The sequence below is a fragment of the Talpa europaea genome, assembly GCF_964194135.1.
Source record: "Talpa europaea genome assembly, chromosome: 10".
Classification (NCBI taxonomy): Eukaryota; Metazoa; Chordata; class Mammalia; order Eulipotyphla; family Talpidae; genus Talpa; species Talpa europaea.
The window spans coordinates 106,792,034-106,808,554 of record NC_140077.1 but is presented as its reverse complement, the minus strand read 5'-3'; the positions used below and the strand labels follow the sequence as shown (position 1 = coordinate 106,808,554).

Sequence of the window (16,521 nt, the reverse complement as noted above, 5' to 3'; positions counted from 1 at the left end):
TGTCATTTTAGAGCCTTTAAATCTCTACTTGTGAACTCTCTGGTGTCCATGCTGTACCCTGTAATGTTATATGTCAATGCAAGTAGGTGACAATCTCAAAGCTTCTCATTCTATAAAAAGGCAAAAAGCCACTGGGACACTAAAAATGGTTCCATTTATTTAGTCCTTCCTCCACCTTTCTGTCTAGAACTCAGAGCTGTGATTTAATGGTGTATGTGCTATCTTATGACTTTAAGGTAAGAAGTCTGAACATGTCTTATAAGTTAAGGATGGAAGGATAGGGAGAATGGGAAAATTTTTCAAAAACAGCATCACTAATTCTAGTTTGTCCTTATCCAAATTTCATGCTATCTGAGAAAAATTTCTATATTTTTTGAAAGTTGCTTTTTATCTGGTTTCTTTCAATCCAATGCATTCCTAACGAATACAGATAGACATCAAAATCTTAACAGACTTTATCTGAAAACATAGAATTTATTTTGAGTCCCATGCTTGATAATTTATGGTTGAGAATATCAAAAATATTCAGAAAAAGAATGAAGAACATTAATACAAGCAGCCCATCTGTATATTAAGATATTTTTGAAACAAAAAAGAACTAAATTAGTATATGACTGGGTGACAAGTGATAGATCAATGGAGGAATATTAAAGTTCATAAACATCTAAGAAGCACAACGCATGATAAATCAGGGCAAGGCTGATGATAGAAAAGGAAAGTATACAATAATTTTTAAGTCTTAAATTAAGCAAAAAATGAGATTTGTCCACAAATCTTCTCACGCAAAGACTATGTCTACAGAGACATCAATGTGCCCTGTCTGTACTGTTGCCATGTCCTTGCTTACTTACATTAGAAGTATTGATTTGCATGTCTTTAAACACCAACTCCTAAAACAGTACCTTTGGGATCATGAAGGGACAATAACTAATTTAAATCCTATCTCTTTAGGTGTTGCTAACTGTGCTAAATTTATATGAATAAAATGAATCCACCCTCAAATACATCACAACCAGTGGAGAAGACATGACACTGTAAACATCCCCCCCAAAAAGGTAATACAAATAGAATGTTACCAGCATCATTAAGGTAGATGCCAATAAAATATTCTATGAATTTACAGTATTTAAATGACATCAGGGAAGATAGAGGGGAAAAAATTATGCTTTTGTCAACTATGTGCATGAATATAATTTTAAAATTCATGTATATTCTTCAGAATAGTTGTTTCATTGTTTACTGGATGATGAACTACTTTGAGCATACAACCCCCACCAATAAATATTTCAACTAAATGGACAAAAACTTCGCACATAATTTCAAAAGATACAAGGGTTTTCCTGAAGTTTGACCATGAACACTCAATTAACAACTCCTGGATACAGATATATGTAGTTGAGCTTTCATTAATATCTTTGTAATAAACAGTCTGATTTTGTCCTCATATACTAACAAACATATTATAAAATTTTCATAGGACAGGAACAATGCTGCCAATCCAAGAGCATTTTTCAAGGCAGGTATTGAATGTTACATTTCAAAAGTTAGGCAGGCATTTTGCTTGCAAACTAGGTTGGCACATTATGAGAATTTTGGAACAAGGAAACTATTTCTAAATGATTATAGCAGTGCTAATGAACTCACAACTTTTTCAACTATCATGCTATGAAAACAGCACAATTTCAATTTTCTTTACCAGTGCTGGTAGTTTCCAGGATATGAAAAGCATTTTGTCCGTAAAATTTTGATTGAGCATCAATTATAGTGTTAAAGACAAACTACAAGTGTTTGATTGGGTCATGTGGCAATGGACTTAACAAAACACTTCTATGGCAGGAGGAAGATGGTGAATCGACATATCTCATGATTTTTTCATGATGACTACAGAGATCATTTGGACAGAATCATGTTTTGTTGTTATTGTTATTACTGTTGACAAAAACATCCAGGTGCAGTAAGAGCAGGAAGACATCTTTGAATTTCAGGACTCACTTGGTGAATGCCATTAAGGCATAAACTAATATTCAGATCCTAGAATTTACCAGTTTCCTGTCAGCTTTCATTTTTCTATATTTCCTATCAGAAAAACTCCAGTTCTTATTGTAGGATTCTATGAGAACAGTTCTCATGATCATCTAGTTATACCTTTGTAGAAATTCAGAGAAAAATGTCTACGGGCACAGAATATATGAAAGGGTAGTTATACTCAGGTGTGTTCAAATGATAATAGGTATGTGTCCAAAATTAGCATTTGCAAGTCAACAAATCCTTTTGCTGGACATCTAGTGGTTCTGAAAATGTTTTAAATACATATCCAATATTAAACTCTAGGCCAGCATTAAATCCTTTTGTCCTTGAAGGGAAGGAAGCAGAAACATGGCTTACAAAAAAACTGAAGCAAAGTCAGAGAAGATAGAACCACAGACTCACTAACACTTACTCATATTCAATAAGCAATGTTCCTTCTTTCATGGAATAACTATATGGGGAACAATATGCTATAAGTGAAATTTAGAAACTGTCTAGCAGTGCTTTATCAATATGTGGAACCATGTGGTTATAACATATTTCTTAGAAGCTTATTTCTCTATTTAGAGTATCCCATGTGATACAATTCTTTTAGATAATCATAAATTTATATGGTGCTTCATAATTTATAAAAGATTTTCACAACATGATTTTATTTAGACTTCTTAGCTTGGGAGTAGTTAATCCTATTTTATAAATGAGAAAACCCAGTTTTTTCAATCCAGAGATCCAGAAAATGGCCACACAGGACAGTAAAGTAAACAAGGCCCTTCAGTTCTGTCTCACATTATTTCCATTTCAACACTATCACCCGCATTTTGTGATATGTAAGCTGTACTGTATTTTTTTACATTACATTATGAAATAACTTATTATAATCCTCAGAGGTCATTCTCATTCAAAAAATCATCAAAAATGATATCCAGTATAAGCATTTTTAAGTGAATGGTGAATGGAATATTTTGATTATCTTAAGCATTTTATTTCTTGAGACTGAATTTAGTTGGTGTTCAATTCTCCTTAAGAGAGATATTTATAGATTAAAACTACCTTTCCAGACTGCTGGTTTCTTTCCAAACAAAATTTCTTTTGACTTTTTTTTTTTCCTCTGGCACACGTTTCTGCATGTAACAGCAGGAATACAAATTATGTCCAAAGCACTTACGTAGTTGGCAGAAGTATTTTCTCTTCTGCTATAAATTTATCAAACATTTTTCAAAACAGTAAATCCCTGAAAACAAGGGCTGAATTCCAAATGGGATCATCATAGTTATGCCATTTACAATGTTTTAGTTAAGAGAATCTTCAATTATCTATTGTAAAGATCCTAAGTTTGAAAGTAATAACAATTTGCTATGGGTCTGAACTGGCAGACTAATTTTCAGCCTCAGCAACTCTATTTTTTTTTTTTGAAACTTTAGTCCAATTTTTCACTATGGGAAATGCATTGCTAATTAGTGATCAGTTCTTGCTTGGGCCTTTTCACTCAACTTACGCATCTGCATGCCATTGCAGACAGTAGGATCATCATCAAATAGGGAGTATAATGGGACAGATGGAGGAGAAAAGAAAAGCTTTCAGAAGACAGAAGACAAAATTGAGTGCATACAACATCATTTATAATGTCCTTATGTGTGCAAATTCAATTAGAGGTAAAATATTGATTAGGTAGTTGATGTCACAGATAATACATTATGGAAAAGCAATTAAACATTTTCAATTTTTCATTTTTTAAATATTCACAACACCAGAACAGAATTAAAGAAGACTTAGGAAGTAAATGGTGCTGATGGAGGAGAAAAATGAGTTGAGTATGGACAGTCAAATGAGGATTTTTTTGATCATCGAATATTCAGAAAGCATTTATTAAGTGCCTAATATTTGATATTCATTAGGCTTTCTGTCAAGCAAAATAGATACACAGAAATAAATGGACACAGAATAAGACAGTTTCTTATTCTGAGCTCTCAACTCTTGATAGCAGTGAACAGACACTTGTCTTTTGAAACACTGTGCACCATGGCTCAAATTCACTCAGGTATTAATATGCAGTTTAGCTCAGTATGTTCCGCAATGTCACACAACCCCAACTGCCACACCTTTTGGCCAATCAACTGAAAAATAGTGGTGAAAATGGCCACCACCAAAGCATGGATTTATGAAGACCTAACCAGACTAAATATTTGAACTATGTTCTCTATTTCTAAATTATTCTTAGAATTATAAACCAGATGAACCCTCAGAGAAGAGTTTCTGGGTTCATAACTGTTAATCAAATGAAAAGATACCCTGAGAGTTCAAACGCAAGTTTTAATAATCATTATGAAAGACAATGAAATACATAATAGGTACAAATGCTATGAAAATGTCCAATTCATGGATATAGAGGAGGAAGAGAATATAAGAAAGGCACATAGAAAAGCAGTGTTAATTTCTTTTTTAAAAAATATTTTTATTTTATTTTTTAAGATTTATTTATTTATTTATACAAGCACTGGGTACAGTCAGAAGCACAGGAGGGTAAGAGAATTCACCAGAGCCAGAGTGGGGAACAGAACAGGCAGACTGACGAAATAGACTGCTGAGGGGAGCAGCAGGCGGCAGGAGAGGTCTGCGCGCTATGTGGGACCCTGGCCCGGTGGCCAGGGATCGAACCGGTGCTGCAGAGGCTGCAGGCAGAATGCAGCCCAGCGCTCAACCGCTGCACCACCGGGGAGGCCCAGTGTTTATATCTTGGGGTTCAAAATAAAGAAGTCAAGCAGCTGGTGAACGTTTAAGGAAAAAAATCAAATCAAATTCAGAACAAAAAGCATTACAGTTAGCAACCATAGATAGGAAAGTGTTTGAATTACATAAAGACAATAATAGAATGTAGTCTCCATGGGCAAGAGAAAGAACAGTACAGAAAATATGTACACAAATATAGGGCTTTTCATAGCTGATCTTTATGGGAAAAGATGAATTGACTAGTTAATAGCAGTGTGTCCTTATATAGAGACAAGAGATATAAATGCCAATTTATATTTTATAGAGAAGAATAAATTGAATAATATTAAAATCCTTTATTAATCCTTCAAAGTTACCCATTATGAAGAAGCAATATTTCAAGAAATATATCAAAAAAAAATCTACCTTGCTAGAGAAAACTGTGTTTTGGAATAACAGAATACCTCATTTGCTTAGGCAGTCTGTCTGACAAATCTTTAAGTCTAGAAGATAAAGAACATTAGGCCATAACAAAACAAAGACAGGACGAGGATGTGGAGGTGGTAGGGAGAACAGGGAAAGTTGGCTTCTAAGCAGCTAAAAGCAATCAGATTTGCATAAAGACATTATTCAACAATCAGTTCCTAGTACAGGGCCTGACACATTTGTTGATGAGTAGGTTACTCAAAAAGGAACTTCCCAGTCCGTAATTCCACAGTCACTTCAACTTTCTTCTAAACACTCTAGTTTTGTCATCTGGTTTCCTAGCCCACAAAAGATTAGAGCTGGAGATAAGTAACCTGATAAGAATAAGTGTTGACCAACACAGAATTAGGCTGTAATAAAAACAAGAAAGTGTTTATTGGAGAACAGCATCATGACCAGGAGGTACAAAAAGGGAAAGTCTTAATGTGAGCTCCTTCAGGATAGGGGTACAGTGAAATGTCAAAGACAAGCAGAGGAGTGGTCTAACTAAGTGTCATTCATTTGTGTTTCAAAATGTTGGACAGTTTAACAGGACTCCACAAACTAAATGTTGCGATTTGGGAGCTTTGTAAGCACCAGCAGATGACTATATCGTGTCTACTAATCATCAACAGGATGATGTTCTTTTGTGTTTGCCAATAGAGAGGTTAGTTTGGCTGCTGGGTCAGTCTGCTCAGTTTTTACCTTGGAAACTCAACATTGCAGTGTAGAGACAACACAGTCTGATTCAAAATAGGTTCTACATAAATGACCTTTGGACACTAGGTAGGGATAGGAAATAAAATTTTAAAAAGACACCAGGAAACTCAAAATTACTTAGTGTTGGAATACACCCTTCAAACAACCATGGAGAAAATGGTGCACAGGACAGACACGATAAGTCTCATGCATTTATTTTAGTAATTAAGAGTATGGTAATTTTAGTAATACTTTTAACATATTTTTGATCCACTTACCTTCAGTGTTTCTCAAACTTTTTTCATTTTTATTCCTCAAGGAGTCTTTTTAGATGCTTTTTCTGATATCCACCACTATGAAATTGTAATACCACAGATACCCTGTATCTTTTCTAAGTACTGTGAAATGCCTCAAGTCACAGTAATAACTAAGATTTCTTCATCCTTCAAAAATCATGATTTTGCCCCCTCGGAAGCAGTATTTCCCCCAATGAAAATGCATTTTCCACATCAAACCAGGCACTGAGGTATTTAATGGTAAACAAAATGAATAAGGTCTCTGCCCTATGCTGTTCACTTTCTAGAGAGGTAGATAATGTGGTAGAGTAACAGATGCCAGCTATGGTTCTGAGCATACAATACTGAGGGTGGTAAAGAAAATGGCTTCCTCAGAAAGTGAAACTTGAATTGAAATATGAATTATAAAGCTGCACCTGGAAGTTTCAGAACCTACTTTGGGGGGCTTCCGTCCTGGGCAGGCCTCTCAAGTGTGACCCTCTCTGGGGTCAGTGCTCCTACCTGCCCCTCCCTCCCCAGTCCAACCTCCCTCACCTTCAGGGTTGGGCCAGCCCCTGCACTGCCTCACCGAGTGGCCTGGGCTAGGTCACTCCACCTCTCTGTGCCTCAGTTTCCCCCCTTGAGTCCCCTAGGGCCTGGAAGGGTGGGAAGTCATAACTAGGGGGCAGTGTCTCTTCCAGGGGGAATTCTCAGACCTAGGGATCCCCCACGCTCCCAGGGGAGGGGAAACCTTTTTCATTCAGCATTGTAGGGGGCAAATTCTGGTGTGCCCCTTACTGAGGAGCAGCCCCAGGAGGGGACCAGAGGGGGTGCTGTGTTGCTGCCTGGGATCTTGGGGTTGGGGTTTACATGGGGGGGCAGGTGAAGCTTGGATCAGTCTGTTTCTGCCTCCCTGTCTCAGAGAAAAGGCAGTAGCCCCGGGGCTGGCTGGTATTTGTACATTGCACAGAAACTTGTGTGGGTGCTTTAGTAAAAAACGTGAATGGAGCAAAAAAAAAAAAAAAAGAAATATGAATTATAAGTATTATGAATTATAAGTATTATAATTATTATTAAAGATGGGAAGAAAAAACATTCAAGGAAGAGAAAACAGCATGTACAAAGGCTCTCTGGCAGGAGGGAGCGTGGTAAGAGCAAAAGATTTAAGAGGACCAGTGTGGACAGAGCAACAAGAACATCAGACAACTCAGTGTGTGATGAGGATGGAGTAGAGAGCAAAGGAGCTATGGATCATATTAAGATCATATTATTCTAAGAGCAAAGTGACAAAAATGAATGGCTTCAGAAGGAACAGTGTGACATGATCAGATTCACAGTAGTCACACACTCACACACAATGAATTATATTTAAAGTATTCTGTTTAAGAATGCCTGGAATTATGGAAGCTGTAAAATTTTTCAATGCTTTCCATTTAAAAAAGTATTTTTAAAAATTGTATACTTCTGCGGCAGATTTCAGTTATTTGGAAAATTCAATGACATAAAACAGTTAATTCTGAACAGTGCCAGGAAAAGCAGGTATTTTTCCACTTAAAACTGGACCAACTCATTGTGACATATGGAGTAATAAATAAAATGAATAATGAATGTATGCAACAGATGATTACTATGTTTAAAGTATGACAAGTAGACTGGTTACAAAATAATTGATGAAGAATAAATGCTGAGAAGAGGCGTAAGATATAGCTTCCTAAAAGCTGTAAGAGCCTCTCCTAAACTGCTACGCTATGTCATCCATCCTGAAAAAAAAACAACACAACTGCTTCTTTCATCTTTGAATGCATTTTCCCCTATCATATAAGAAATTCCCATTAGAAACCAGGCAATTTTAAGAAATCACTTTAGCAGTTGCTCAATTCCTATTCTTTGATATTATAACAAGAGGTGATTTTTAAAAAACTCAGAAGTATATTTACAGATTCCATTAAGTTCCAAATATATCTTGGATTACTAGCCTCAGTATATTTGTGTTTGTTCATGTATGTGTGCATGTAACATTGCATAATCAGGCTTTAAAACAATCAAAAATATCCTTTGAGGCTTTCCTATATTTTATTTTTTCAGGGAATGTCATAGCAAAGAAACATAGCAGTTGTTTCTAAGAGCAAACTGTGCTTCTCAAGTGATGTCTCAGATTGCCAAGAAGTATATAATATAAAGGAAAGGCAGGGTGGTCTAGAAATCTCTTTTTATGCCATTCAAGAAAAACTTCATCTTGTTCTAACCTGGTTATTTAACACTTTGGTCAGATGCATATAACAAACCTTTGACAAAACTACTTCTTGAGATTACGCTTATTTTCCAGGTGAAGTAAAGTTATGTAAAGTGATCAATAGTTTTCCACAACTCTCCTGAAGATGGCAGAAATACTGCTCTATGCCATCCTGGGGTACAAGGATGGGCAACCATACCAACAGAGGCGCTGAGCCAAGTCCAGGCCTTTGGGAAATGATCCAGTGGGTGAGATGCCAGGTCAGAAAGTATTTACTAAGGAGATTCACAAAAGGTCAGTCGAGATGGGACATCTGAGGACAACACCAATGATTCTATCATGGGCCCAAAGACAGCATGTGAAGCATCAAAAGGCCCAGTAGGGGTCAGACTGTCATCCAGCCCGTCAGCCCAGAGCCCAGAAATCCATGGTCCACACCAGAATGGCCTCCACTCAGACATTCTGGCGCTCTCTGTGATTGCACACTGAGTCACAGGATGTGGCAAATTGTCCAGTAATTATCATCCTGGCACTTCACAAAATAAAAATCACGGGGTTGCTTTTGTTCTATTTTGTGAGGGTCAAATTGACAAACAACAGAACAAAAGATGGAGGAAATGTTTTTAAAATTTCTTCACCAAATCCCTTTTTGAAGTCAATTAGAAATGTGTGTGGTGGTAAAGAGGATAACTGTTTTAAAAATAAAAGAAAAAGAGTACTGTGTTGTAGGACTTGTGAACAGCTCTGAATGAATGAATCATCTGGGATCCCAGAAATGTTCCTGTCCTTCTCTGGGTGGTTTTCTCCCCATTTATGAAGACCTTCCCCACTTTTTTCCAGAAATGTGCACATCTTTGTAGTGGAGCAGTAACATATAGTGGAAAAGGCGTAGCAACCTTCTTCATTAGGCAATACCTCCCCTGCTGGCTGGTCCTTTTTGTCCTGCCTCCATAGCACACACCCAGGTATGCCAAAGAGCCCTTCCACAGAGCTAAGTGGTACAAAAGAGTCAAGTTTGGCTGATAGTTATTGCTGATCAAGACCTTAACTAACTTAATAACAATTTTAACTATTACAGTTTATAGTACTGTGTTTTTATATTGTATATGTGTATAAATGTATACATATGGACGCAAGTGTGTATGCATGTATATGCGTTGTTATATAGTATACATATACATCTGTACAGATGTGTATATGTAAATATATAATAGATGATTGATTGATAGAATATTTTCAGACAGACAATTTCCATATTATCTACCGTAGTATATGAGATATTGCTTGGTCAAAGTAATTGTATTTTTATACACAGGAATTCAAAAGCAAGGATATTAACAGTAACATTCACAGTCACAGCTTTTTTTTTTTTTTAAGAACACAAATTGCTCATGTACCTTTGCCCTAAGAAGAGCTATTTTCAATGACAGTAGGGTGAAATTAGCAAAAACCTGCTTTCCATCTTTATCAGTGATATCTGATGAAAAGGAAATTTTGTGGTTTTAATTCAATGTCATAAGGAATCTATATTACAATTGGCCAATAGTTTCTGTAGTCAAGGACCTGCCTCCACCCATCAACAAGATTGGATTTGATTGATTCATTTCACCTCACTAGCTTTTAATTGTTACACTGGAATTGTGTATAATATCCTGGTGAAGAAATGAGCAAAACTCTCTCTTATTGTTGTTTCAAATTACGACTGGGGGGAGAAGAAATAAATAAACAAAACAATTATCTTTGTATGTTTTGAAAAGTAAAAAGGTAGCCTTCCTGTTGCCATGGATATGGGTGTCCTGTTCCTAATAATGGTCTTTTCAAAGAAATTGAAGCTCATTAAAATCACCAATTACAAAATAGCACTTCTATTGCAATGTCTCATTAGATTTTTTAAATTTATTTATCCTCAATATTTCACTTTGAGTAGTCTTCAGTAGCGGTTTTTTTTCTACAATATGTTTTTCAAATGTCATTTTTAAATGATTAATATTTTAGTGTATTTTTCAACAAAATACAGATTCTGTTCATTGCAGTTCTGTTGGAGAAAACATAATTGTTTAACAGTTCAAAATATGTTTGTATTTTTACACATATTGTGGTCATGGAAAATAGGTTAAAAATCTGTCATCAAAAAAGTCAATAGTAGCTAACATTTTGTTTAGTTCTCACTATTTGTCAAGCCTTCTTTGGGGTGGATTTTTATGTATTATCTAATTTGTATTTTGTGGTGGAAATTATTTGGCAGCTTTAACAAAGTTGAAACAAATAAATCAGATCTTCACTAGATAGAAAAATAAAAATTATTGATTAAATATGTCACCCAAAGAGAAGAAAAGACAAAGGAAAGGAATACATGAGATGCGTTTTGCTAGGTTACTGTACTGCAAATTCACCTTAAGATCTATTTTATTAGGTTTTAAAAAAAGTAATTATGTTTACTAGGAAGTAGAATAATTAGAATGGCTAAAATCTACCAGGTACACTTTATGAGGCACTAAATCATGCTACTTAAATATTTTACATTATTCAATACACACCACACCCTTTGCAAAATTTTTACTTCAATGATCAGAAAGCCAATGCTAAAGAAAGTAAATAATTTGTCACGGGACATACAACTCTTAGTAACAGAAGTGAAACTGAGCCTACATTGTTCTTTTGTTTTGTCCAGCAACCAAGGCCTCAACTATCTAAATATTATTATTATATCATTAATATTATTATTATAACATTAAATGCATTACTATTATATCATTAAATGTTATTATTACATCATTAAATGATGTAGATTTCTTTTGTAGATTACTTCATATATATAATCATATAAAATCTACTAAGGTTATACACACATATACACACATATGTATACAAACACATGCACACACATATATATACAAATTCTTTAGCTCCTCACTCAGCAAACAGTATGGGGGAATAGACTAGGAACACAATGAAGGTAGTCACCGTGAATATGTCAGTCTAAAAAACACATTTTTTAGTTCTATGGCAAAAAAGAAAACAAAAGCCCATGTTACTCTAGGTCTAAGAAATGCCACAGAACAAAATGAACACAGCTAGTGAGTTCTCCTCCTGTTAGAGTACTTCAATTATGACACAAATTTTATTTTTCGAATATTGAAACTCTATTTGTGGAAACCTACAGCCTTCTCAGGGTGCTTCTTAAATTTGCTTTCTAATATCTTCTCGGAGTCATTGCACACTCACTAAGTTTAAAACCATATATTGATTTGCCTTGTTTTGGCTGTAAGCAGTAGTGCTAGAGATTCCCATTTCCATCTGTTTATCCAAAAGTAGATATTGAACACCTGTGACACAGAAGTTAGCTGCAAAGTACTGTAGATACAAAAAAAATAAGAAAGGGCTCCCATATTAATTAGCTCAAATAAGGACCTGGGAGACTGTCTAGATTTAAATTATAATATATCAGTCTTTTCAAAACATGTTAACAAAGAGTTATGGGAACGATTGCAGAGATCTTCATAGTTGACATGGTGCCACTTTAGTAATGCATGTGAAAGGAATTTCTAGTCAAAACAGTGGGGTTTTTCTCTATTAGATGAATATATAAGCACATTATAGAACACATTAAAAGTACAAATTTTATAAATCATGAGATAAAAGATAAAATCCAATAGAGGTCCTGAGATTTTTCTTCTCCCTCCACAATGATTAATGGACCTCACGTTAGAATCGATTTCTTTAAGCAATGAAAATGTAAGAGAGAGAGTTAAAAACAAGGTAATGATGTCATCAACTTTATGCTTTTTAGAAACTAACTCAGGAGGAAGTGTGGAGCATGGATTGAAAGAGGAAATCTTATTGGCTGGGGGATTAGGGAAAGCCTAGAAAGAGGGTATATGAGAGAGGGTAGGAACCTGGATTAAACCTGCAGCAGAAAGCAAAAAGAGAGTTAATGGGGGAGAGGGAATACCAGAACCACGCTGAGGTATATACACAAAACTTTAGAGTTCTAGCTGGGTAGTGAATAGGTAAGTGTTCATTATATTAATCTCTATGTTTTTGAAATATTTTTAAATAAAAAGGTTTTATTGAGATGCTTGTTTACATGCTTATATTTTTAATCAACTTCATTAACTAACAGAGAATTTTCGTAACTATGATTATTAAACATTTAGTTCCCCTTACAGAAATGAAGCAATTTTGTTACATTCAATGAAATGTTGACATGTGAGAATTTCTTACCTTAAAATGACTAAACATTTCATACATCTGCAGATAGGTGCAAAATTGCTATCAGCTCCCCTCTTCTGTTACAAAATTAATGAGTGTTCAGTGAAGCCATAACAAAGAATTTTCCTCTAGGCATGTTATAAAAACATTTCTAGCTCTAGTATGAATTCAAAGTCTTGCCTGAAATCCAATGACATAAAATATGCACATTTCTGAGGATGATGAATGCCACACAAAGTAATTCTTTTGATTTTTCTCATATTTAAAACTCCAGGCCTACCTTATTTAGTCCTATCTTACAATGAATGTTTTCCAAAGAGAGGACTGAGGAGAAATTAATGATGAAATTCAAAGCATTTTCAGTTCATCCCACCGTTAGACATAGCACCAGTAAATTCTGACTATCACTAAAGTATTCCAAATGATACTACTTTATCGTCCTCATATTGGATGATTTTGTCCAAAACCAATACTCCAAAGTATCTCAGAAGTAAGGGATTTGCTTTCACTATGTTAGATTTTCTACATTATACAATTATGTGGGGGCCTCAATTCTAGTCTCTGGCTCATGATATGTACATTTTGGTTTCGATATAAGGGCAGAGCACTGTTGGGAAGTGAGATATGAGCCCTGAAAGGATATAGATAAAAATATTCATAAAATAAATAATAATTAATGCACTTGAGGTTTGTCTATTATGACCCTTATGATAAAAATTTAATACCTTCATTTTTATCTTTATCTTTCCCCTCCCCTTTTAAGAGCACCTATGAGAATTTTAAATATTCTACAGATATATTTCAATTATAGAACTACAGTCATTAACCATTATAAATGAAAAAAATTAACCAAAAAATGTTAACTGAGAATTTCTCTTGCTAACACCAATAGTCCTAGTTAAGAATTTTAATCTCATTTATAGAATAAATGGTTCCAGATGTAAAATTCAGTTTTATATATATATATATATATATATATATAAATGTGTTAATTAATGGTCTTATAGGCAATAAGTCTCAGAGGTAAAATTCTGCAAATGTAGAATTATTGAAAAAGAAGAAACCCTTGTATAGGTTCCTGGAGAAATGGTTTGAAATAAATCTATTAAAATCTATTTTATTATTTGGACTCAACTATATGTATGTTTTTGTTTACAATTTTTTTTAAACTTACATCCCATAGTTTTTGTATCTGGTTGAATATAAGTGTTTTATGTGACTTCTAAATGGATACTTCAATTAAAAAATACTATCATGCCACAATTTCATCATATTTAAAAACATGCAGAAGACAGCCTTGAACACTTGAAGTTTTGAGGTTACCTAGAAAAATTATATTGCAGTCACTGGTTTGTGAAGAAAGCTCGATCACCATGTCTTTCTCATCATTCATTGTAATTGATGATACCACTAAGTGAAAAGGAGTCTACCATAAACTGGCTGCAGAAACTCAGGCAAGATGTAATTCCTTACACCACAGTTTTCTACTCTGCAAAATGAATAAAAAGTGTACCTGTACTTCTATCTATCCATATATTACTTGCCTTTCAATATTACTGAAATGATCAGAGTGATTAGTGTGCTTCATAATACCTTGTGTAAATTACACAATAAATGTAAATATCACAAGGCAAACAGCAGTAGTGTGTGGTCTGTCTTTGCTAGAATACTGAATGGCTTTTTCTGCTTTTTGTATTCTGATTTTTTTTAGCCAGAGTTATCAAAATTTGGAAACTCTCTTTCTAAATTTTATTATTTAGCAATGATGTTCATCCTACAACCATACACACATTGCAAACAAGTCAATGGGGGGAAAAGGGGAGATGGTCAGCAAAGGAACTAATGCAAGCACGTTCTATTCTGGGATGTATAAAATTATCAGTAAAATAGTAGTAAATTCTGCACAGATAGCTTTTTCACAAACTCATTCAAAATCATAGAGCTGGGCAATAACATTGCTGACTAGGTAAAACCCTATTAGTAGCGTTAGTTTAAAAGTCTCCTAATCAGATGATTGAGCAAATATACCCATAAACAAGGGGTTAACGACTGCCCTGACAGAATTTTTCTTGTTCAGAGATGAAAACCAGGAAAAATAACCTCTCTTTCTCTCCCTCCACACTCCCTTTTCATTCTCTCTACCAATAGATACATAAAAAGAAATACTATGGAACCTAAAAGATCCTGGAGATTCAAAGGAATAACATATCCCTGCCTGATTATCTACTGCTTATTCCAATTAAATTTTCAGAACTTTTAGTACATGTTGTCTATTAAGTAGGGTCCCTTCATTTATTTGTTTATTTATTTATTTATTTATTTATTTATTTGTTTGTTTGTTTGTTTATTTATTTATTTATACAAGCACTGGGTACAGTCAGAAATGCGGGAGGGTGAGAGAATTCACCAGAACCAGAGCGGGGAAAAGAACAGGCAGACCAATGAAATACACTGCTGAGGGGAGCAGCGGGCGTGGCAGGAGAGGTCTGTTGTGCCAGGTGGGACCCTCGCCAGCGGGCAGCTTTGCAGCCCAGCACTCAACCTCTGCACCACCAGGGAGGCCCCACATTCATTCATTCATTTAAATAAAGTTAACTATACCTTAAAATCACATACGGCGTTATAAGCAATGTTACCTCAATTTTAAAAAAGGAAATAAAAGATTACTGGGTACCTTACACATGCCAGGCATTTCATGAACCGCATTTCTCAATCCCTGGGATGTATTAGAATCATCTAGGAGTTCCGGAAAAACCCCGTGATTCCTGGGTCCCACCTCTGACTATAGCAGTCAGTTCTGACCAGGTGATTCCAATGTGCAGCCATTGCTGCGAACCACTGACCTCAAGGTGAACGATACACTTGTGAACATACGGGCATGATTCGAGCTGTGATGGAGTTACTGATTGGGTCATACATAGAGAAATCATATCCTTTTAGACAGTGGTAAGAGTCATGGTGGAAACAGACAGCTTGTTGTACTTGAGACAAGAACTTACATACATAGGTCTCAAGCTGTCAGATTGTTTGTGAGGTCAGGAAGATTTCCTAAATTGGTGACACCTGAAATGATAACTAGTCACCAAGATCAACCAGGCTTGCAAAGATATAAGAGCAAGCTTGCGAATAGGAGGAAGCCAGTGGTGCAAACGCCTTAAGGTGATATGATCATGTTAGGGTTGAACTAAAGAAAGGAGCCTCGTGAGCGTAGGGTGAACAGTGTGACAGAGATGAGAGAGGTAGGACATGGACAGATCAGAAAAGCCTCTTAGACCACAATCAGTACCCTGGATTATTTGATTTAATGAGAAGGCACAGAAGATTTTCGGCAAGGGGATGGCATGACCTGATTTATGTACTTACAGATCATTTTGACTTTTTTTTTGAAAAACGGACTGATAGTTGAGGCAAGAAGAATTTTTTAAGAGATTTTAATGGATCCAGACTAGAAATAATGTGACTTCATAAGAATGGGAGAAGTGGAGAGAGAGCCAGGAAGTTCTGAACACGGGGGAAATGCTGACAACTGATGAAGCTGGGTAATGAGCTTTACCGGGCTATTTTCTCTATTTTCATGTATGTTGAAAGTTTCTGGAATGATAACATAGTGCTTACAAGAAAGGAAGGGTGAGTAAATAGGGGAAAGGCTGACAAAGGACTTTTAGTGTCGAAATAAATTTAGTACATACACATGTTGGCTTGCAATAGTGAATACCTGAGAGTTACATGCTGTTGTAACACATTACTTCAATTAAAAAAAAAAAAAACCTGTCTAAATATAAAAGACAACTAAGAAATTTCTATAGACCTTTAAGATTTTGACCCAGGAATTTCATATACTTCCCAGCTTTATGAAGGGAACAGAATTCTTTCCACAGGTGTAAGAGGATTTGATTTACAAAT

General features: G+C 35.3%; 1 protein-coding gene across 1 annotated transcript in view; it reads right to left on the bottom strand.

The window, feature by feature from the left end:
• The window catches only part of IQCM (IQ motif containing M), a gene marked incomplete at both ends in the record, with an annotated part of 218,706 nt that overhangs the window by 24,799 nt on the left and 177,386 nt on the right, over nt 1-16,521 (bottom strand). The window lies entirely within an intron of this gene.